This window comes from Hemiscyllium ocellatum, chromosome 35, assembly GCF_020745735.1.
Source record: "Hemiscyllium ocellatum isolate sHemOce1 chromosome 35, sHemOce1.pat.X.cur, whole genome shotgun sequence".
In the NCBI taxonomy this organism is placed as follows: domain Eukaryota; kingdom Metazoa; phylum Chordata; class Chondrichthyes; order Orectolobiformes; family Hemiscylliidae; genus Hemiscyllium; species Hemiscyllium ocellatum.
This window is the reverse complement of record NC_083435.1, coordinates 36,260,780-36,283,267: the sequence shown is the minus strand read 5'-3', so window position 1 is coordinate 36,283,267 and position 22,488 is coordinate 36,260,780. Positions and strand designations below refer to the sequence as shown.

Genomic DNA, 22,488 nt, shown 5'->3' with positions numbered 1-22,488 from the left:
GACAGCAGTAACAGGAGGGTGCAGGGACAACAGTAACAGGATGGTGCAGGGACAGCAGTAACAGGGTGGGTCAGGGACAGCAGTAATACGATGGTGCAGGGACAGAAGGGACGGGATGGGTCAGGGACAGCAGCAACAGGATGGTGCAGGGACAGCTGAAACAGGATGGTGCAGGGACAGCAGTAACAGGGTGGGTCAGGGACAGCAGTAATACGATGGTGCAGGGACAGAAGGGACGGGATGGGTCAGGGACAGCAGCAACAGAATGGGTCAGGGACAGCAGTAACAGGATGGTGCAGGGACAGCAGTAACAGGATGGTGCAGAGACAGCACTAACAGGATGGGTCTGGGACAGCAGTAACAGGATGGGTCAGGGACAGCAGTAACAGAATGGTGCAGGGACAGCAATAACAGAATGGTGAAGGGACAGCAGTAACAGGATGGTGCGAGGACAGCAGTAACAGGGTGGTCAGGGACAGCAGTAACAGAATGGGTCAGGGACAACCGTGACAGGATTGTGCAGATACAGCAGTAACAGGATGGTGCAGGGAAACCAGTAACAGGGTGGTGCAGGGACAGCAGTAACAGGATAGATCAGGGACAGCAGTAACAGGATGGTGCAAGGACAGCAGTAACAGAATGGTGCAGGGACAGAACTAACAGGGTGGTCTGGGAAGGCAGTAACAGGATGGGTCATGAAGGGCAGGAACACGATGGGTCAGGGACAGCAGTAACGGGATGGTGCAGGGACAGCAGTAACAGGATGGTGCAGAGACAGCAGTAACAGGACGGTGCAGAGACAGTAGTAACAGGATGGTGCAGGGACAGCAGTAACAAGGTGGGTCAGGGACAGCAGTAACAAGATGGGTCAGGGACAGCAGTAACACGATGGTGCAGGGACAGCAGTAACAGGATGGATCTGGGACAGCAGTAAGAGGATGGGTCAGGGACAGCAGTAACAGGATGATGCAGGGACAACAGTAACAGAATGGTGCAGGCACAGCAGTAACAGGATGGTGCACGGACAGCTGTAACAGGATGCTGCAGGGACAGCAGTAACAGAATGGTGCAGGGACAGCAATAACAGAATGGTGAAGGGACAGCAGTAACAGGATGGTGCGGGGACAGCAGTAACAGGGTGGTCAGGGACAGCAGTAACAGGATGGGTCATGAAGGGCAGGAACACGATGAGTCAGGGACAGCAGTAACAGGATGGTGCCAGGACAACAGTAATAGGATGAGTCAGGGACAGCAGTAACAGAATGGGTCAGGGACAACAGTGACAGGATTGTGCAGATACAGCAGTAACAGGATGGTGCAAGGACAGCAGGAACAGGGTGGGTCAGGGTCAGCAGTAACAGAATGGGTCAGGGACAACAGTGACAGGATTGTGCAGATACAGCAGTAACAGGATGGTGCAAGGACAGCAGGAACAGGGTGGGTCAGGGTCAGCAGTAACAGGATGGTGCACGGACAGCAGTAACAGAATGGATCAGGGACAGGATTAACAGGATGCTGCAGGGACAGCAGTAACAGGATGGGTCAGGGACAGCAGTTACAGGATGGATCAGGGACAGCAGTAACAGGATGGTGCAAGGACAGCAGTAACAGGGTGGGTCAGGGGGAGCAGTAACAGGATGGTGCAGGGACAGCAGTAACAGGATGGTGCAGGGACAGCAGTAAGAGGATAGATCAGGGATAGCAGTAACAGGATGGGTCAGGGACAGCAGTAACAGGATGGTGCAGGGACAGCAATAACAGAATGGTGAAGGGACAGCAGTAACAGGATGGTGCGGGGACAACAGTAACAGGATGGTGCAGGGACAGCAGTAACAGGATGGTGCAGGGGCAGCAGTAACAGAATGGGTCAGGGACAACAGTGACAGGATTGTGCAGATACAGCAGTAACAGGATGGTGCAGGGAAACCAGTAACAGGGTGGTGCAGGGACAGCTGAAACAGGATGGGTCAGGGACAGCAGTAAGAGGATGGTGCAGGGATAGCAGTAACAGAATGGTGCAGGGACAGCACTAACAGGATGATGCAGGGACAGCAGTAATACGATGGGTCAGGGATAGCAGCAACAGGATGGTGCAGGGACAGCAGTAACAGGATGGGTCAGGGACAGCAGTAACAGGATGGTGCAGGGACAGCAGTAACAGGATGGTGCAGAGACAGTAGTAACAGGATGGTGCAAGGACAGCAGTAACAGGGTGGGTCAGGGACAGCAGTAACAGGATGGTGCAGGGACAGCAGTAACAAGATGGGTCAGGGACAGGAGTAACAGGATGGTGCAGGGACAGCAGTAACAGGATTGGTCTGGGACAACAGTAATAGGATGAGTCACGGACAGCAGCAACACGATGGTGCAGGGACAGCAGTAACAGGATGGATCTGGGACAGCAGTAAGAGGATGGGTCAGGGACAGCAGTAACAGGATGATGCAGGGACAGCAGTAACAGGATGATGCAGGGACAGCAGTAACAGAATGGTGCAGGCACAGCAGTAACAGGATGGTGCACGAACAGCTGTAACAGGATGGTGCAGGGGCAGCAGTAACAGGATGGGTCAGGGACAGCAGTAACAGGATGGTGCACGGACAGCAGTAACAAGATGGGTCAGGGACAGCAGTAACAGGATGGTGCAGGGACAGCAGTAACAGGATGGGTCTGGGACAGCAGTAACAGGATGGTGCAGAGACAGCACTAACAGGATGGGTCTGGGACAGCAGTAATAGGATGGGTCAGGGACAGCAGTAACAGGATGGTGCAAGGACAGCAGTAACAGGATGGGTCAGGGACAGCAGTAACAGAATGGTGCAGGGACAGCAGTAACAGGATGGGTCAGGGACAGCAGTAACAGAATGGTGCAGGGACAGCAATAACAGAATGGTGCGAGGACAGCAGTAACAGGGTGGTCAGGGACAGCAGTAACAGAATGGGTCAGGGACAACCGTGACAGGATTGTGCAGATACAGCAGTAACAGGATGGTGCAGGGAAACCAGTAACAGGGTGGTGCAGGGACAGCAGTAACAGGATAGATCAGGGACAGCAGTAACAGGATGGTGCAAGGACAGCAGTAACAGAATGGTGCAGGGACAGAACTAACAGGGTGGTCTGGGAAGGCAGTAACAGGATGGGTCATGAAGGGCAGGAACACGATGGGTCAGGGACAGCAGTAACAGGATGGTGCAGGTACAGCAGTAACAGGATGGTGCAGAGACAGCAGTAACAGGACGGTGCAGAGACAGTAGTAACAGGATGGTGCAAGGACAGCAGTAACAGGATGGGTCAGGGACAGCAGTAACAAGGTGGGTCAGGGACAGCAGTAACAAGATGGGTCAGGGACAGCAGTAACACAATGGTGCAGGGACAGCAGTAACAGGATGGATCTGGGACAGCAGTAAGAGGATGGGTCAGGGACAGCAGTAACAGGATGATGCAGGGACAACAGTAACAGAATGGTGCAGGCACAGCAGTAACAGGATGGTGCACGGACAGCTGTAACAGGATGCTGCAGGGACAGCAGTAACAGAATGGTGCAGGGACAGCAATAACAGAATGGTGAAGGGACAGCAGTAACAGGATGGTGCGGGGACAGCAGTAACAGGGTGGTCAGGGACAGCAGTAACAGGATGGGTCATGAAGGGCAGGAACACAATGAGTCAGGGACAGCAGTAACAGGATGGTGCCAGGACAACAGTAATAGGATGAGTCGGGGACAGCAGTAACAGAATGGGTCAGGGACAACAGTGACAGAATTGTGCAGATACAGCAGTAACAGGATGGTGCAAGGACAGCAGGAACAGGGTGGGTCAGGGTCAGCAGTAACAGAATGGGTCAGGGACAACAGTGACAGGATTGTGCAGATACAGCAGTAACAGGATGGTGGAAGGACAGCAGGAACAGGGTGGGTCAGGGTCAGCAGTAACAGGATGGTGCACGGACAGCAGTAACAGAATGGATCAGGGACAGGATTAACAGGATGCTGCAGGGACAGCAGTAACAGGGTGGGTCAGGGACAGCAGTAACAGGATGGTGCAGGGACAGCAGTAACAAGATGGGTCAGGGACAGGAGTAACAGGATGGTGCAGGGACAGCAGTAACAGGATTGGTCTGGGACAACAGTAATAGGATGAGTCACGGACAGCAGCAACACGATGGTGCAGGGACAGCAGTAACAGGATGGATCTGGGACAGCAGTAAGAGGATGGGTCAGGGACAGCAGTAACAGGATGATGCAGGGACAGCAGTAACAGGATGATGCAGGGACAGCAGTAACAGAATGGTGCAGGCACAGCAGTAACAGGATGGTGCACGAACAGCTGTAACAGGATGGTGCAGGGGCAGCAGTAACAGGATGGGTCAGGGACAGCAGTAACAGGATGGTGCACGGACAGCAGTAACAGGATGGGTCTGGGACAGCAGTAAGAGGATGGGTCAGGGACAGCAGCAACACGATGGTGCAGGGACAGCAGTAAAAGGATGGAGCACGGACAGCAGTAACAGAATGGATCAGGGACAGGATTAACAGGATGCTGCAGGGACAGCAGTAACAGGATGGGTCAGGGACAGCAGTAAGAGGATAGATCAGGGATAGCAGTAACAGGATGGTGAAGGGACAGCTGAAACAGGATGGTGCACGAACAGCTGTAACAGGATGGTGCAGGGACAGCAGTAACAGGATGGGTCAGGGACAGCAGTAAGAGGATGGTGCAGAGACAGCAGTAACAGGATGGTGCAGAGACAGCAGTAACAGGATGGTGCAAGGACAGCAGTAACAGGATGGTGCAAGGACAGCAGTAAGAGGATGGTGCAGGGACAGCAGTAACAGGATTGGTCTGGGACAACAGTAATAGGATGAGTCATGGACAGCAGCAACACGATGGTGCAGGGACAGCAGTAACAGGATGGATCTGGGACAGCAGTAAGAGGATGGGTCAGGGACAGCAGTAACAGGATGATGCAGGGACAGCAGTAACAGAATGGTGCAGGCACAGCAGTAACAGGATGGTGCACGAACAGCTGTAACAGGATGGTGCAGGGGCAGCAGTAACAGGATGGGTCAGGGACAGCAGTAACAGGATGGTGCACGGACAGCAGTAACAGGATGGGTCTGGGACAGCAGTAATAGGATGGGTCAGGGACAGCAGCAACACGATGGTGCAGGGACAGCAGTAACAGGATGGAGCACGGACAGCAGTAACAGAATGGATCAGGGACAGGATTAACAGGATGCTGCAGGGACAGCAGTAACAGGATGGGTCAGGGACAGCAGTTACAGGATGGGTCAGGGACAGCAGTAACAGGATGGGTCAGGGACAGCAGAAACAGGATGGTGCAAGGACAGCAGTAACAGGATGGTGCAAGGACAGCAGTAAGAGGATGGTGCAGGGACAGCAGTAACAGGATGGTGCACGGGCAGCAGTAACAGGATGGTGCAGGGACAGCTGAAACAGGATGGGTCAGGGACAGCAGTAACAGGATGGGTCAGGGACAGCAGTAACAGGATGGTGCAGAGACAGCAGTAACAGGGTGGGTCAGGGACAGCAGTAACAGGCTGGGTCAGGGACAGCAGTAACAGGATGGTGCAGAGACCGCAGTAACAGGATGGTGCAGGGACAGCAGTAACAGGATGGTGCAGGGACAGCAGTAACAGGGTGGTGCAGGGTCAGCAGTAAAAGAATGGTGCAGGGACAGCAGTAACAGGATAGACCAGGGACAGCAGTGACGGGATGGTGCAAGGCCATCAGCAACAGGATGGGTCAGGGACGGCAGTAATAGCATAGGACAGGGACAGCAGTCACAGGATGGTGCAGGGGCAGCTGTAACAGGGTGGTGCAAGGACAGCAGTAACAGGGTGGTGCAGGGGCAGCAGTAACAGGATGGGTCAGGGACAGCAGTAACAGGATGGTGCAAGGACAGCAGTAAAAGTGTGGGTCAGGGACAGCAGTAACAGGATGGTGCAGGGACAGCAGTAACAGGATGGTGCAAGGACAGCAGTAACAGGATGGTGCAGGGACAGCAGAAACAGGATGGTGCAGGGACACCAGTAACAGGATGGGTCAGGGACAGCAGTAACAGGATGGTGCAGGGACAGCAGTAACAGGATGGGTCAGGGACAGCAGTAACAGGATGGTGCAGGGACAGCAGTAACAGGATGGGTCAGGGACAGCAGTAACAGGATGGTGCAGGGACAGCAGTAACAGGGTGGGTCAGGAACAGCAGTAACAGGATGGTGCAGGGATAGCAGTAAGAGGATGGGTCAGGGACAGCAGTAACAGAATGGTGCAGGGACAGCAGTAACATAATGGTGCACGGACAGCAGTAACAGGATGGTGCAGGGACAACAATAACAGGGTGGATCAGGGACAAGTAGTAACAGGATGGATCTGGGACAGCAATAACAGGGTGGTGCAGGGACAGCAGTAACAGGATGGTGCAAGGACAGCAGTAACAGGATGGTGCAGGGACAGCAGTAACAGGGTGGTGCAGGGGCAGCAGTAACAGAATGGGTCAGGGACAGCAGTAACAGAGTGGTGCAGGGACAGCAGTGCCAGGATGGTCAGGGAGAGCAGTAACAGGATGGTGAAGGGACAGCAGTAACAGGATGGTGCAGGGACAGCAGTAACAGGGTGCTGCAGGGACAGCAGGAACAAGATGGGTCAGGGACAGCAGTAACAGGATGGGTCAGAGACAGCAGGACCAGGATTGGTCAGGGACAGCAGTAACAGGGTGGGTCAGGGACAGCAGTAACAGGGTGGGTCAGGGACAGCAGTAACAGGGTGGTCAGGGACAGCAGTAACAGGATGGGTCATGAAGGGCAGGAACACGATGGGTCAGGGACAGCAGTAACAGGATGGTGTCAGGACATCAGTAATAGGATGAGTCAGGGACAGCAGGAACAGAATGGGTCAGGAACAACAGTGACAGGATTGTGCAGATACAGCAGTAACAGGATGGTGCAGAGACAGCAGTAACAGGGTGGTGCAGGGACAGCAGTAACAGGATGGTGCAGGGAAACCAGTAACAGGATGGTGCAGGGACAACAGTAACAGGGTGGTGCAGGGACAGCAGTAATAGGATGGGTCAGGGACAGCAGTAACAGGATGGTGCAAGGACAGCAGGAACAGGATGGTGCAGGCACAGCAGTAACAGGATGGTGCAGGGACAGCAATAACAGGATGCTACTGGGAGAGCAGTAACAGGATGGTGCAGAGACAGCAGGAACAGGGTGGTGCAGGGACAGCAGTAACAGGATGGTGCAGAGACAGCAGCAACAGGATGGTGCAGGGGCAGCTGTAACAGGATGGGTCAGGGATAGCAGTAACAGGATGGTGCAGGGACATCAGTAATAGGATGAGTGAGGGACAGCAGGAACTGAATGGGTCAGGGACAACAGTGACAGGATTGTGCAGATACAGCAGTAACAGGATGGTGCAGGGAAACCAGTAACAGGGTGGTGCAGGGAAACCAGTAACAGGATGGTGCAGGGACAGCAGTAACAGGATGGTGCAGGGACAGCAGTAACAGGATGGTGCAGGGACAGCAGTAACAGGATGGTGCAGGGACAGCAGTAACATGATGGTGCAGGGACAGCAGTAACAGGATGGTGCAGGGACAACAGGAACAGGATGGGTCAGGGACAGCAGTAACAGGATGGTGCAGGGACAGCAGCAACATGGTGGTGCAGGGACAGCAGCAACAGGGTGGTGCAGGGACACCGAGACGAACATCAACTGTGCCTGGAGGATCATCAACTCGGTGAAGGACGCTCTCTGGGTGGTCCGAAACCTGTTGATCTTCCAGCTGAAGGAGTTGACCCCGACTGAGTGTTGCAGACTGGCACATTCCAAGGTCCAGGACTACGTGTTGAGGGACACGCTGAAGCTTGGGGCAGCTGCCGCCAAGACGCGGTGGGGAAAGACCACCGTGTAACATCTGCCTGTCTAAGAAGATCAGGGGGCCCTTCAGTCATTTGGGCTCTGCTGACGCCTTAGCTCAATATGTGAGTGAGAGATGCACAGATCTGTATGTAATAATGATAATTCTGAGCTGTTTATGTAAATGTGGAAATATGAATGGCATTACCTAACGTACAGTCCATCAAATTATTTTATGAATATTTAACGAATAAAGTATATTTTTGAAATAAAAAAAAATGTGGTGCTCCCAGGACGAGGCTATCCCATTGCACTTTGGGTGTGCTGACGCCTGCGATGTCCCCAAATGCGGGATACTCGACTGCAAAGTTTGTGGTAGTGGGGGACTGCGTTCGCGCTCTCCCCTGATTTACCAGCAAAAAGCAGATCTTTCAGTAGATGGCGCTCACTTGTGCTTCATACGGCTTCCTATCTCCCGCGCACCGACGTTCAATTCAGTTTCACCCAAATCGGCAGATAATACCGCACGTCTTACTTCATCCTGCAATAAACCGCTGTGTTCAAAGCTTTTCATAAGAGGACCAAGCCCTTCAAATAACCAAATCTGCGCCCGCATTTGCTCCATTTCCCTCTATTACTGCCTATCTATTCCAGTGTTGCTCAAATTGCCTCTTTCAACAATTTATTCGACAGATTATATTCAGCTCTGTCCACTGATTCTTCACCACCAGCTCCAGGTAAAAGGAGAGGTAACTGGGAGCAGCGGTCCTGTGACAGCCCTGCTGTCAGATGGAGAACTGGACGGTGCGGACCCTGGGCTCGACACAAAGACACCAGAGCGGGGAAATGGCTCCAGCGTGGAGCCGGACAGCTACCTCAGCCCTGGGAAGGTCCAGCAGTTTGCCGTCACCACGGGGATGCACACAGCTACCCCAGAGGAGCAAGACCAGCAGCAAATGGACACTGTTAACCTTGTAAATTGTTAAAATGGGGTTTAAAATTGCCAGCATCAATGTGTGTAGCATCAAATCGGCTACGCGATGTGTTTCTACGATGGCCTTCCTGGCCAGCGTTAAAGCCGACCTCCTGTTTCTGCAGGAGTGTGGGATACCGCACCTCAGCAGCTACAGGAGATGGTCAAGCTTGTGGGCCCATGGGCAGTCAGTTTGGTCGGGGGGGCACGACAGCCGCGCCTCCGGCCTGGGTATCCTGTTGCGAGGAGAAAGTGAGGTCTGCAGATGCTGGAGATCAGAGCTGAAAATGTGTTGCTGGAAAACAACCGGCAGGTCAGGCAGCATCCAAGGAACAGGAGATTCGACATTTTGGGCATAAGCCTCATTCCTGAAGAAGGGCTTATGCCCGAAACGTCGAATCTCCTGCTCCTTGGATGCTGCCTGACCTGCTGCGCTTTTCCAGTAACACATTTTCAGCTCCATCCTGTTGCAAGGAAGCAACTTCACCATCTCCGAGGTTAAGGAGGTGGTGGGCGGGCGCCTCCTCGTCGCCGACGTTATGTACAGGAATGCTCCCCTGAGACTGATCAATGTGTACGCCCCAGTGGGTAAGAGTGAACGGTTGGCCGTCCTGCAGCAGCTTCCACTGTTGCTGGCTACGTCCAGGCTGGTCATTCTGGCCGGAGACTTCAACTGTATCATTGATGCAGATGGACGATCCGGCGGGGGGGACAGTAAACTGGACGCCACGTCCAGAGCCCTGATGGACACGGTAAAAGATGCCAAGCTGCACAACATCTTCAGCACCCCTGCAGACGGAGCGCAGCGTAGATACACCTGGTCACGGGCAGACGGGTCTATCCGCTCAAGGATAGATTACCTGTTTGTGTCCCGAGCGCTCTCGGTCAGATCTACCGACATCAAGCCGGTGTTCTTCTCTGACCACTGCCTCCTGCTGGCCGACTGTCACCTACAGAACGAGCAGCGGGCGGGTAAGGGAACGTGGAAGCTGAACACAAAGCTGTTGACCACGGGAAACATTGAGGAGCTCAAGGGGGACTACGCAGGTTGGAGAACCGTGGAGCAGGACGAGACGTGCTCACGTTTCTTCTTCCAGAAGGTGCACAAAGAGAGCTCTGTGCTCAGCAGCCTGAAGGAAGAAGACGGCTCGATAACATCATCTCAGGCTGACATCATGAGGATCAGTAAATCCTTCTATGCCAGTCTGTATAACGCGAAGCCGATCGACAGCGCGGCCTCCCAGTCGTTCCTGTCGTCTGTCACGGAGGTCTTAGACGACAGAACACGTGAGAGTCTGGACCAGCCGCTATCTCTGGACGAGCTGACCAAGGCCCTCGAGTCCTTCGAAAAGAATAAAACTCCCGGAAGCAACGGCTTACCGGTCGAGCTCTATTCCGCTCTGTGGGACTTGATTGGCCAGGACCTGCTGGAGGTGTATGTCAGTATGTCAGTGAGTTATCATTGATCAGAAACTCGGTTGGACTCACCACATAAATGCAGTGTCTACAAGAGCAGGTCAGAGGCTGGGGATACTGCAGCAAGTAACTCGTCTCCTGATTTCCCAAAGCCTGTCCACCAACAAGACCCAGGTCAGGAATGTGATGGAATACTCCCTGCTTGCCTGGATGTGTACAGCCATCTCAACACTGAAGAAGCTTGACACCATCCAGGACCTAGCAACCCAACTGATTGGCACTGCATCCACCAACATCCAGTCCCTCCATCACTGACACTCAGTTACAGCAGTGTTTGCTATCTACAGAAATTCATCAAAGATCCTTAAACAGTGCCTTCCAAACCCACAACCACCTCCATCTGGAAGGTCAAGGTCAGCAGATATATGGGAACACCACCACCTTCATGTTCCCCTCCAAGCCACTCACCATCCTGACTCGGAAATATATCACCATTCCTTCACTGTCGCTGGTCAAAATCCTGGATTTCCCTCCCTCATGGCATTGTGGGTCAACCCACATGAGGTAGACTGCAGCAGTTCAGGAAGGCAGATCACCACCACCTTCTCAAGGGCAACTAGGGACGGGTAATAAATGCTGGCCAGTCAGAGACACCCACATCCCACAAAAACTGAATCAATACAAAAACTGGGGGAGGGGTGATACATGGTTATTGTCTCTGGAGCAGGAACCCAGTGACCAAAGTATCATTCCAGAATGAGAAGCCTCTTTCTCCTCCAGGGAGTTGTTCAATTTTCACACCTGGATGTGACAGGACAGCAGAGCTTCGATCTTATCGATCGATTGTGGAATCACTAAGTTCTGACTCTGCTCCCTCTGCTGTTTACTGCACGATCAATCCTGATCTGACACTTCACTGAGCTACACCATCACTTACAAGTTCCCCTCCAAGCCACTCACCATCCTGACTTGGAAATATATTGCACTTCCTTCACTGTCACTGGGTCAAAATCCTGGAATTCCCTCCCTAATGACATTGTGGGTGTCCCACCACCACATGAACTGCTGCTGTTCAGGAAGGTACCTCACCCCCACATTCTCAAGGACAGTCAGGGATGGGAAATAAATTCCAGCAGCCAGTGATTCCCACGTCTCTCCAGTGAATAAAAAAAGACATCATTTTTCATCTCTGCCTGATCCTGCTCCTGTGATCCCTCCCACATTCCTCATTGAACCGGGGTTGGTCCCCTGTGATATGGTTAATGTAATTTCTGCAGTTTCATGCATTCACACACACACACACACACACACACACACACACACACACCCACACACCCACACACACACACACACACACACACACACACACACACACCTCACACATAACCCACACACATACACACACCTACACACACACTCACTCACACACATACGCACACCTACACACACACACACACACACACATACACACACACCCACACACACACACCCACACACACACACTCTCACACACATACATACACACACACTCACTCACACACATACACACACTCTTGGTATGAGTGAGGTAATTTCTGTACTAAAACTGAAGTTTAATGAATAAAAGCTAAATTATGAAACTAATGATCGACTAGGCCATAATGAAGCATGAACTAGAAGTCACCTCTGTTATGCCAGGAACATGGTAACCTTGGGCAAGAAACCAAAGAATTCTTACACAGAGGGCAAAATACAATGATGACGCACAGAAATCATAAAATGTTAAAGCTAATGGAACATAGAGATAATAAAGGAATGTACTAACTAACAAGGATTCGCTCATGGTACCTGCCCGAAGCATACTGACATACACCTCCAGCAGGTCCTGGCCAATCAAGTCCCACAGAGCGGAATAGAGCTCGACCGGTAAGCCATCGCTTCCAGGAGTTTTATTCTTTTCGAAGGACTCGAGGGCCTTGGTCAGCTCGTCCAGAGATAGCGGCTGGTCCAGCCTCTCGCGTGTTCTGTCGTCTAAGACCTCCGTGATAGACGACAGGAACGACTGGGAGGCTGAGCTGTCGGTTGGCTTCGCGTCATACAGACTGGCATAGAAGGATTTACTGATCCTCATGACGTCAGCCTGAGATGACGTTGTCGAGCCGTCTTCTTCCTTCAGGTTGCCGAGCACAGAGCTCTCTTTGTGCACCTTCTGGAAGAAGAAACGTGAGCACGTCTCGTCCTGCTCCACCGAGCGGACCCTGGACCGGAAGATTATCTTGGAGGCCTCCGAGGCAAAGAGTGAGGGTTGCTGGCCCTTCACCTCCTTGAGGTCCTCCGTGACATCGACCCCCATCGTCTGCAGCAGGAGCAGGTTCTGCATACTTTCCTGGAGCTGGGACAGTTTTCCCCGCCTCTCTCTCGCCTCCTGAACACCTTTGAGGATGAAGAACCTCTTGATGTTCCCTTTAACTGTTTCCCACCAGTCTGCTGGAGACTCAAAGAGGGGCTTCACGGTTCTCCAACCTGCGTAGTCCCTCTTGAGCTCCTCAATGTTTCCCGGGGTCAACAGCTTGGTGTTCAGCTTCCACGTTCCCTTACCCACCCGCTGCTCGTTCTGTAGGTGACAGTCGGCCAGCAGGAGGCAGTGGTCAGAGAAGAACACCGGCTTGACATCGGTGGATCTGACCGAGAGCGTTCGGGACACAAACAGGTAATCTATCCTTGAGCGGATAGACCCGTCTGCCCGTGACCAGGTGTATCTACGCTGCGCTCCGTCTGCAGGGGTGCTGAAGACGTCGTGCAGCTTGGCATCTTTTACCGCGTCCATCAGGGCACTGGACGTGGCGTCCAGTTTACTGTCCCCCCCGCCGGATCGTCCATCTGCATCAATGATACAGTTGAAGTCTCCGGCCAGAATGACCAGCCTGGATGTAGCCAGCAACAGTGGAAGCTGCTGCAGGACGGCCAACCGTTCACTCTTACCCACTGGGGCGTACACATTGATCAGTCTCAGGGGAGCATTCCTGTACATAACGTCGGCGACGAGGAGGCTCCCGCCCTCCACCTCCTTAACCTCGGAGATGGTGACGTTGCCTCCTCGCAACAGGATACCCAGGCCGGAGGCGCGGCTATCGTTGCCCCCCGACCAAACTGACTGCCCATGGGCCCACAAGCTCGACCATCTCCTGTAGCTGCTGAGGTGCGGTATCCCACACTCCTGCAGAAACAGGAGGTCGGCTTTAACGCTGGCCAGGAAGGCCACCGTTGAAACACATCGCGTAGCCGATTTGATGCTACACACATTGATGCTGGCAATTTTAAATCCCATTTTAACAATTTACAAGGTTAACAGTGTCCATTTGCTGCTGGTCTTGCTCCTCTGGGGTAGCTGTGTGCATCCCCGTGGTGACGGCAAACTGCTGGACCATCCCAGGGCTGAGGTAGCTGTCCGGCTCCACGCTGGAGCCATTTCCCCGCTCTGGTGTCTTTGTGTCGAGCCCAGGGTCCGCACTGTTCAGTTCTCCATCTGACAGCGGGGCTGTCACAGGACCGCTGCTCCCAGTTACCTGGAGCTGTGGGCCAGTGGGTACCTCTTGGTTCTCACCGGGTGGGGGGAGGCCTTTACCCATCCCCACAGAGGGATCGTCTTTCCCTTCCTGGGTGGTGCTGCCCTCCTTTCTCCCCATGGCGCTCTGTCTCTTCCTCTGGTGGCGACCCTTCTTGCGCCCGTCCTCACCATCGGAAGAGCTGCCTGTATCCTCGACTTGCTGGTGTCGTTTCCCCCTTCTCTGGGTGGCTTTGGGGCCCCCGAGAGTTTTCCTCTTCCTGTTTTTGACTGTGATCCAATCCTCTGCTTCCTTTGATTCCTCCTCTTCCATTTCCTCGGCCTGCCTTGAAGGAGGTTGGATCGCCTGCTGTCTGCCGTCTGCTCCACAAAACCTTCCCTTCCTTCTCGGTGCCTCCAGACGCCGTTCCCGTGCTGTTTTGTGGTGCCTTGCTGGTCCTAGTCAGGTCTCCAGCTCGTGTTACCACCTCCGGCCATCTGTGCGTAGGTGGCGTCTCCTCGTCTTGGGCAGGCCTTGTACATGTGGCCCGCCTCTCCGCACAGGTTACAGTGAGAGAGGTTCTCTCCAAAATGGGCTTTGGGGAGGGAATCTGCAATTGGATCAGACTACTCTACACCAACATTGTCAGTGCAGTCTCAATCAATGGGTGGGAATCAGATAGCTTCCCAGTCAGATCTGGATTCAGGCAGGGCTGCCCTCTCTCTCCTGCCTTGTTTGTGTGCTGCATAGAGCCATTTGCCGAGTCCATCAGGAAGGATGCGAGCCTGAGAGGGGTGACTATGTGCAGTGGTATTTGTCGAGGTTCGTCCCGAGCAGCGCCGTGACGCGGGACTCCGTGCTCTACGGCCTGTTCCCTGGGGCGCACACCGAGACAAACATCAACTGCGCCTGGAGGATCATCAACTCGGTGAAGGACGCTCTCTGGGCGGTCCGAAACCTGTCGATCTTCCAGCTGAAGGAGTTGACCCCAACTGAGTGTTGCAGACTGGCACATTCCAAGGTCCAGGACTACGTGTTGAGGGACGCACTGAAGCTTGGGGCAGCTGCCGCCAAGGCGCGGTGGGGAAAGACCACCGTTTAACATCTGCCTGTTTAAAGAAGATCAAGGGGCCCTGCAGTCATTTGGGCTCTGCTGACGCCTCAGCTCAATATATGAATGAGAAATGCACAGATCTGTATGTAATAATGAAAATTCTGAGCTGTGTATGTAAATGTTGACATATGTATGGCATTACCAAATGTACAGTGTATCAAATTATTTTATGACTATTTTAAGAATAAAGTATATTTTTGAAATAAAAAAAAGGTGCTCCCAGGTCAAGGCTATCCCATTGCACTTTGGGTGTGCTGACACCTGCGATGTCCCCACATGCGGGATACTCGACTGCAAAATTTGTGGTAGTGGGGGACTGCGTTCGCGCTCTCCCCTGATTTACAAGCCAATGACAGAATCTGAGTTGCACGTTTTCTGTAGGCAGTGCTGTTATACTGCAACTTTGCCTTCTCGCTGCTACGTAAGCGCCCAAGTTTGCTCGGGCAGTCTTTGGTATACCTTTCTTCCCTCTCCAAGCAGGAGCAGTCCTAAGTTTAAAACCGTTAAGCCCACCAAATCTCTGCTGCATATGCGACCATTTCCCTCTATTTCCTCACTATATCTCTCAACATGTGGCTTAAACACCTTCCCTCTTAACTGCTCTCAGTCACCATCTGCTCCATGTCTTACCACCATTTGCTTCTTTGCCAACCTATCAAGCAAGGGCATCAACACCCTGAGCTACAAAGTGCAAAATCCAGCCCACCTCACGCCTGGGGGGAGCAATCCCTCATCTTCCGCCTTCAGACCCTCCAACCACACAGCATCAATGTTGACTTCATCCCGTTTCCTCATCTTTCACGCCCCACCTCATCTCAGACCCCACCCTCCACTTGACTTGTCCCACCTGTCTATTTTTCTTCCCACCTATCCACTCCACACTCCACACTGACCTATCCCCATCAATTCTCCCAAACCCCACCCACTTGCATGTACCTATCACCTTCACAGCAAGCTTCCCCCAGCTCCACAACCACCTCCAGTTCAATTACCGCTTTCGCTCTGCTCCAAGGCTCCAGTCTGCTCCTATCCAGCTCTCAGGTCTGTCCCAGGTTACTACCCTGGCTAGTGATAGACCAGGTGTGTCCCAGGTTATGATCCAGGTTAGTGATAGACCGAGTGTGACCCAGGTTACTGACCCTGGTTAGTGATAGACTGGGTCTGTCCCAGGTTACTGACCCTGGTTAGTGATAGACTGAGTCTGTCCCAGGTTACTGACCCAGGCTGATGACAGATTGAGTGTGCCCAGGTTACTGATCCAGGTTAGTGATAAATCGGGTGTATCCAAGGTTACTGACCCTGGTTAGTGATAAACCGGGTATGTCCTAGGTTACTGACCCTGGTTAGTGATAGACCGGGTTTATCCCAGGTTACTGATCCAGGTTAATGATAGACTGGGTGTATCCCCGGTTACTGACCCTGGTTAGTGATAGACCGGTTGTGTCCCAGGTTACTGATCCAGGTTAGTGATAGACTGGGTGTGTCCCAGGTTACTGACCCTGGTTAGTGATAGACCGGGTGTGTCCCAGGTTACTGTCAGAATTCCCATGACACCAGGTTAGAGTCCAATCGGTTCCTTCGGAATCACTGGTGTTTGGAGCATCAGCCCTTGGTCAGGTGGAGTGAGAGGGAAGCACAGGAAACAGAATTTATGGGCAGGGAGACCAAGGACAGAGAGATCAAAACATCATCCAAATGGGGTGAGTGCCCTGAGGGTGGGAATTCCAGAATGTTCTCCCAGTGACAGTGAATGAACAGTGATATATTTCCAAATCAGGATGGTGAATGGCTTGGCGGGGAATTTGAGGGTGGTGGTGTTCCTGTATATCTGCTGCCCATCTCCTTCCCGATGGAAGTGGCTGTGGGTTTGGAAGGTGTCAAGCTCCTTGAGTGTTGTTGGAGCTGCACCCATCCAGGTAAGAGGGGAATACTCCATCACACTCCTGGCTTGTGCCTTGTAGGTAATGGAGAGGTGTTGGAGAGTCAGGAGGTGACTTACTCACCGCAGTATTCCGAGTCTCTGACTGTTCTTGTAGCCACCGTGTGTATGTGCTGAGTCCAATGGTGTTTCTGGTCAATGGTAACCCCAAGGATGTTGGTCCTGGTGGATTCAGGGACGGTAACACCATTGGATTTTAAGGGGCAGTATTTCTGGACAATTTTCCCCTCTGTGCCTCCTGTCACATTGAATGGATCTGAACAGTTTTGTCCCAGTCGGTGCAATATTTCCACCTGCTGGTAGTGTCTGGTACTGCAAGCAAAAAATTATCCCGCAGTTGCCGCTGATGGTAGAGGTCTGCCACCTCCTGGCGACAAACGGAACTGCGGCATTCATTCAGTGTCGATCACATCCAATGGATCGCACTTTCACAAAATCAAAATGTTTCAGTTCTGTGAACTTTGGCCAAAACTGGGAAAAGGTCAAAGATGTTGCAGATTCTGTGTTTGTGGAGACGCAGGGAAAAATGCGGTGGTGCGATAAGAACAGGAGGCAATGCAGAAAGAAGACAGGGCAGAGAGCGGAAGGCGAAATGGTGAAGTGATGGTGAGAGCAAGGCAGGAGGAAATAGCAGTGGGACATGTAAAGGTGTATTTCAATGGCATGTTGATAGGAATCACAGCAACATCACCAAAACACATCACCCAAAAACAATGGTGTCGGCAATTTGGAAGTAAAATTGTTGAATTTGATGTTGAGTCTGGAAGGTTACAAATAGAAAGATGAGATATTGCTGTCTCTCTAGTTATTGTAATTATTCATCGGAAGAGTGTAGGTGTACGAACAAAAAGGAGAAGTTGGAATGAGATTGAGTCAATTAAAACCATGTGACTAGAAGATCAGGGTCATGCCTGTAGAATAGGGAAGTTCTTTATCTGACAAATTGTATTTCGAAAAATAACTTCATAATAAACGATGGCAATGCGGTGGCTTCAAGGTGGAAGACGGACAATAGCACCACCAACTGCCCAGAGCTGGTAATGCAGGAAAAGAATAAATTCGTAGAGTACCGACATCGGCCACAAGGTGGTGGTGTTGCTCCATCGAGAATACGATGTGGCCCGCTCTATTCGAAAAGATGAAAGACTCAACAGCAATTTAGGTTTGTTCAAAATATCGTTTCTGTTGCATGACACTGAGATCATTTGCTGTAAATTCTGTGTCTTATGATCCTGTTCCACAGCTACCACAGAAGGAGCAGCGCTCTGAAAGCTAGTACTTCCTAATATACCTGTTGGACTATAACCTGATGTTGTGTGATTTGTAACTTTGTTCATGAAGAATAGTTTCTCTAAACCCCCAGTGCCACAGCCACCTGCAGCCGGGATGATAGTTATCACCAAAAGGTCAGAGAGAGACCCCACTGGGCCCTTGTCCTATTCTGTGCGATTCTATGATATCGTGAGAATTGTGATCACTCACAGATCCCCCAGGAACCTGGAAAACACTCACCTTGGTGTTGGATGAAAGTTGCCTGAGTGATCACGTGTTTTGTAAGGAGGGGGAAATGAGACCTGTTCAATCACCACATGGTCTTTGTATGGTATCATCTGCCTGGACTGCACACAAAACAACACTTTCCACTGTCAGCAAATTCCTGCAGATGCTGGGACCTGGACTGAAAACACCTAATCCAGGTCAGACAGCACCCATGGAGAGAGAGCAAGGGAACGGTATGAGTCTACACGAGCCAACTTAGATACATGTGACAATAATAAATCAAATCAAGCTTGCATCTCTCTCTCACACACAGACACAGAGACACCCCCACAGACTCAGACACACACACATAGATTAGATTACTTATAGTGTGGAAACAGGCCCTTCAGCCCAACAAGTCCACACCGACCCGCAACCCATCCATACCCCTACACTTAGCCCTTACCTAACACTACGGGCAATTTAGCATGGCCAATTCACCTGACCCGCACATCTTTGGACTGTGGGAGGAAACCGGAGCACCCGGAGGAAACCCACGCAGACACGGGGAGAACGTGCAAACTCCACATAGCCAGTCACCTGAGTCGGGAATTGAACCTGGGTCTCAGGCGCTGTGAGGCAGCAGTGCTTGCCACCATGCCGCCCACACAGTAGACACACAGACACACACACACAAAAACACACATAGACACAGACACACATACATACACAGACACACACACGCACTATGTAAAAGGCAGATGAATTCATGTCCCTTCCATACCAAGACAATCCCTGTTCCATGGGATTCCTTCCACAGTTATGTGCTAGATTATCCATGCACAGGATCTGTTCCACATTCGGTTGCCCTGCTGCTGAATTCTGCAGCAACCCAACCTTTTACTGCATCAAAGTGAATGGTTTGTGTGACCATCCTGCTTTCCCATTCTAATCTCACACTGTGACATGCCCCAGAGTTAAAGTCCAGCTGCTCCCTGTGTCCTGCTGCTGAGGATTCCTTGACAGAGGTTAAAAAGGCCTTCTTCAGGTTGTGGCGCTGAGTTACGTGATAACATGGTTTCCACACAATTAGTAGGTGACAAAATGACTTCCACACAGGAGATGGGGGAGGGCTTCAGACAAGGGCTACTCAGCAGCTGGGCCTTTGGAGAAAAAGCATTCCTGATGCATTGCCTGGTCCAAAGCAGACCCATCTCAATCCTTCTGGCCACATGGAGGATGCTGCAAGGCCCCCTAACCAGAGGCCAATACAAACCCAGCAGTTGGAGACAGCTGCTCGGGCAGGAATACAAAGCAGCCCAATAGAAGGCCTCCTGCCAGCTCCGAGTACAGAAACAGGGCAGGCCCACGGGACAGCAGCTGGAGCTCTCATGGATGCAGCTTCTGGCCAGCAGCTCCCCAGGGAGGAGTTCTCAGCTGCTGGGCATGTCTCTGGGACAGGAGGGGGGCAGGACATGGGCACAGGGGGAGATACAGGAGGCATGAGGGTGGCAGCTCTAACTGGGCAAGTCGGCTTTACCTGCCCCCCCTCCTGCCCCTGTGAGAGTCATTGTCAGGCACTGATGAGAAGGTGAATTTTTACTGTTTCACTTTGGGGAAATGTTTTATTTAAGAAGTGTTCTATTACTAAATTTTCAACTGTCCCTGTTCTGTGTGGAGTCCTTTTTTTATTTATAGATTGGCCTGGAATAATTTCAAATTGTACAAAACAATTTTAAATGACATGTCATTGAAGCAGTTTACAAAGTAGAGAAACTGGTCATTAATATAAATGATCTGAAAGGTTTTGACCTGACCAGATGAAGTTGACATTGTTCAGTAATATCTCCCACAAACATCCTGCAAAGTCTATTTGCTGCTGAACTAAAATGTCCCTTGTTTCCCTCCATCTCCACTGCTCTTCTCTCTGATTTCCTGGGGGAGGGAGAGGGATGTTCTCCTTCTCAATGTCCAAATCCGTCAACCCCCAGCTGCTCTCGAGCTGCCCTGGCAGCTGCAGGCGGGGTTTCCTCAGCTGCTCCATGAGGCCTGGCTCCAGTCACATCCATGTTGGGAGCCTCCATTTCATCGGTTTCTGGCCCCATCTGGTCTGTGGGCTGAAGGCTCAGTGCTTCCTGCAGGGGAACTTTGTACAATGTGCACCAGACCCACACAATCCTTCAGACACCAACCTGTTGGTGCAGTGGCTCAGTGGTTAGTTCTGCTGCCTCACAGCACCAGGGATCTGGGCTCAATTCCAGCCTCTCGGAACTGTGTGTGTGGAGTTTGCACGTTCTCCTTGTGTCTGTGTGGGTTTCCTGTGGGTGCTCCAGTTTCCTCCCACAGTCCAAAGGTGTGCAGGTTAGGTGGATTGGCCATGGGAAATGCAGGGTTATACAGTCAGTCTGGGTGGGATGCTTGTTGGAGAGATGGTGTGGAGGTTTTGTCCCTGTCCCTGTACTGCAGGGATCAATTCCCAACAAGTGGGATCAGTTACATTTGTCCCCAAGCAACATTGAACCAGGAATGTATGGGATATAGGTAAAGCATTGTTACTTCTGCAACCATAATTACTTATGCAAGGTAAATGAACTCACACCAGTGTGTAATTGTTTCAGCCAAGGGCTGAGTTAACAAGAATGAAAACTATGTGAAGGAAATGTATAATTGTTTTTGTATTAGCTAAAATGTACATACAAGAATGAAATGTGCCTGAAAACAATGTAGATGTTACAGACAAGTAGATAAGGTGCTGTGCGGGGAGGGGGTATAGGTTAAGCTAGAAATGTCTGTCCAAACAGGTACAAGCATCTGGTTCCCGCTTCTGCAAAAACAAACCAGACCACAATCAGGAGGTCATAACGCTCAGGATGGGCAAAGACTGGAAGGAAATATCGCTTTAGCAAGCAAGGAAGCAGCTGGCAGTGAGGGAGGATATACGCTAAAAATAGACCACGAGAGTGAAATACTGCTGCTTCAGATCTTGTCTCAGACTGAAATTATTGAACTTAGTGGGTTCTATTTCCCACAATTGGGGGCTGGTCCGGGATATCTTCCATCGCTGGGAGGGAAAGGCTGTCCCTGGACACTGAGAAGATGCGTCCTGTTCCTGGTTGAGGAGCGGTCTCGTGCCTTGGATTAGTGGTAAGAATCTTTGAAAGGAGACATCAGAACCATGCAGTGGGGAGAGTAAAGCCAGCTCTGAATGCGGAGAACGGCCAGGCAACTCCGTGCACAGACCAAGGTAGGAACATTGACTTTTAAGAACTGCCTTGGTGGCTGGGATTGATTTCTAGTAGTTAATCAGGGACTAACGAAGAAACTCAATATAGGCTGCACTGAGGGTAAGGACAGAGCCTCTGAGGATAAAAAAGGAAATGGGAATGGAGGCGGGGTCCCTGACAACGTACCTCCAGAAAGTCCTTTGGGAGGGATGGTCCCCGAAGTTTGATTGAGGTTAGAGTCCCCTGGGTTTGATTGGGGTTTGAGTTAGAATTGCCTTGGGGACTGGGAGTGTGATCCCTGTCAAATTAAGGGACTGATGGGTTGACCACGATGGGAGGCAAAGGAAGTAAAAATGAGGCACCTGGGATAAAGGGGAAAGAATTCCCAGAAGACATCCCTCCAGAAAGTCCACACTTGGGATGGATGTTGAAAAATGGGACAAGGGGAAAAGATAGGAAAAAGATGATGAAATATTGTTGCTTTGTGTGGACTAAGGAATCCATTCTTTGTCCCACCGTCTTCTGGCCAAAGGATGGGTCGGACGAAGACTGGGTTTGTAAATGATTGAATCTATATGTCAATGGAAAACAGCCTTTCAGTCAGGAGGGATCAGATTCTGCTTCAAGTCGGAAGGGCTAGTAGCTGAAGGGCTACTGAGGGTACACCTTGTAACTAACTCATGGCCAGACATCCAGAAAGATATTCAAAAGATAGAGGGGGGAAGCGAGGAGCACCTAGAGGTGCTGTTGTGGGAAGCTCAGAAAGTGCCTGTGGGATGCTGTGTGTGTGTGTGTGTGTGTGTGTGTGTGTGTGTGTGTGTGTGTGTGTGTGTAAGAGAGAGAAAAGAGCTGTACAGCTGGTAGAAAATTTAACCCTTTGTGATTCAGTTTGAATGCACATTTGTTTGTTGGTGATTGAGTGTTTGTGCTTTGTTCC

At 51.6% G+C, this 22,488-nt stretch overlaps 1 protein-coding gene and 2 non-coding genes across 4 annotated transcripts in view; 2 read left to right on the top strand and 1 right to left on the bottom strand.

Annotated features, from left to right (window-relative positions):
* The window catches only part of LOC132832900 (class I histocompatibility antigen, F10 alpha chain-like), a 195,129-nt gene that overhangs the window by 101,629 nt on the left and 71,012 nt on the right, over positions 1–22,488 (bottom strand). The gene's annotated exons all lie outside the window — the stretch shown is intronic.
* LOC132833015 (U1 spliceosomal RNA) lies at positions 8,122–8,289 on the top strand. Its single transcript, XR_009647019.1, has one exon. It is a non-coding gene; the product is annotated as a U1 spliceosomal RNA (small nuclear RNA).
* On the top strand, positions 15,083–15,246 carry LOC132833022 (U1 spliceosomal RNA). The gene has a single exon (XR_009647021.1). It is a non-coding gene; the product is annotated as a U1 spliceosomal RNA (small nuclear RNA).